We start from the raw sequence: 1,477 nt of genomic DNA, 5'->3' as shown, positions 1-1,477 counted from the left end.
AAAAAAAAAAAAAAAAAGTATATGCTCTGTTCAAAAGCAAAAGAAAAAAAGAACTTAGACCCCAGGTTCCCCTACTTCTCTACTCCCTCCACACATGGGCTTTTGCTTTGGGATGCCAGGCTGTCTGCCTCAGAGCCACCCATTTCTGCACGTGGGTCCCTGCAGGATAGGCTCTCTCCTCAGTTTCTTTGCACATCCCTTTATAAGTCTGAGGTATATTAAGTGCTCAATAAATGTTTGCAGAACTGATCTATGTGGGCATGTGTGTGTTTGGGGGGCTGGGGGAGACATACTCAGTGATCCCATGGATGTTACAGACCCCATTTCTCTGAAGGGAGAAATTGAGGAGAAAAGGGGACCTTGGTGAAGATCATGAAGCTCTTCCAGACCCTAGGGTCTCCTCTCCCCCACCTCATCTGCCAGGCGTTAATAAAGTATGCGTTTTGGGCACCAGCAAATGGTATAGTGGTTACATCACTGGACTCCCACGTAGTGGACTGCTGTTCCAGTCTCAGAACTAGTGGCTTGAAACTCTTACTGGGCCAATGTGAATGTGTGCCTAAGGTCCTGAGAGGGGAATGGAGGAGAAGAGATTGCTGGCCAATCCCTGGGGGAAGAAGGGATGAATTCTCGCTTTCTGTCTCTCTCTGGTGAGTACACGCACCCTATAGCAACAATATCACTCACTAAAAAAAAGAAAAGAATGTATTTTGGGGCCCCCAGCACATGGTGTAATGGTTACGCTGTTGTACTCCAATGTAGTTGACCGTGTTTCGAGTCCCAGACCAGCGCCTTAAAACTAAGGGGCAGGGGAGAGAGAGTGTGTGTGTGCTCATGAAGTACCAAAATCCCAAGAGGAGAACGGAGGAGAAGGGATTACAGTGTCTCCCCCCCCCCCCCCGGGGGTGGGGGTAGTGGTGGTCATTCATTCTTCCGTTCTGTCTCTCCAGCGAGCACACGCGCCTTACAGCAAAAGCCTCTTAAAAAAAAAAAAGAAAAGAAAAAGAATGCGTTACCCCCCCCCCCCCCCCCCCCCCCCTGTGGAAAGGGGAGCCCTGGTTTGCCGCACCATAGGTGGGGATGCACACCCAGAACGTTTGCTTTGGGAGGAGGCAACGTGGGACACTTTTTGCCATCAGTTTTCTGAGAGATGATCCTACCAGAAAAACAAAACAAAACTTTTGGAAAGTGTACATTTTGAAACCTCACCTGCCCTCCTAGCCCAGCCCTGCCCCGGCCCCGCCCCTCGCCGCGCGCGGCACGGAGGCTGGGAAGACGCGGGGCCCTAGGCCTGTGCCCGGCCTGGCGACGAGGACAGGACCGCAGACCGGGGTCGCCTTACAAACCCCGCGGTCCTCGCCTGCCCCCAGCTCTGCCCCCTTCCTAGTCTCCCTAGACCACATCCCCCCGCCCCGCCTCAACGTGCCGGTCTGGTCCCGGGGACACTCACTCTGCCACTCGAGGCCGGGCCCAGGGG

The 1,477-nt window shown here is 53.7% G+C and overlaps 1 protein-coding gene across 1 annotated transcript in view; it reads right to left on the bottom strand.

The window, feature by feature from the left end:
• Positions 1-1,477, bottom strand: part of PLA2R1 (phospholipase A2 receptor 1) — a 138,268-nt gene that overhangs the window by 136,026 nt on the left and 765 nt on the right. The gene's annotated exons all lie outside the window — the stretch shown is intronic.

This window comes from Tupaia chinensis, unplaced genomic scaffold (assembly GCF_000334495.1).
Source record: "Tupaia chinensis unplaced genomic scaffold, TupChi_1.0 Scaffold000674_2, whole genome shotgun sequence".
Classification (NCBI taxonomy): Eukaryota; Metazoa; Chordata; class Mammalia; order Scandentia; family Tupaiidae; genus Tupaia; species Tupaia belangeri.
Note: the sequence above shows the minus strand (reverse complement) of the source record. Positions and strands in the feature narration are given on the sequence as shown.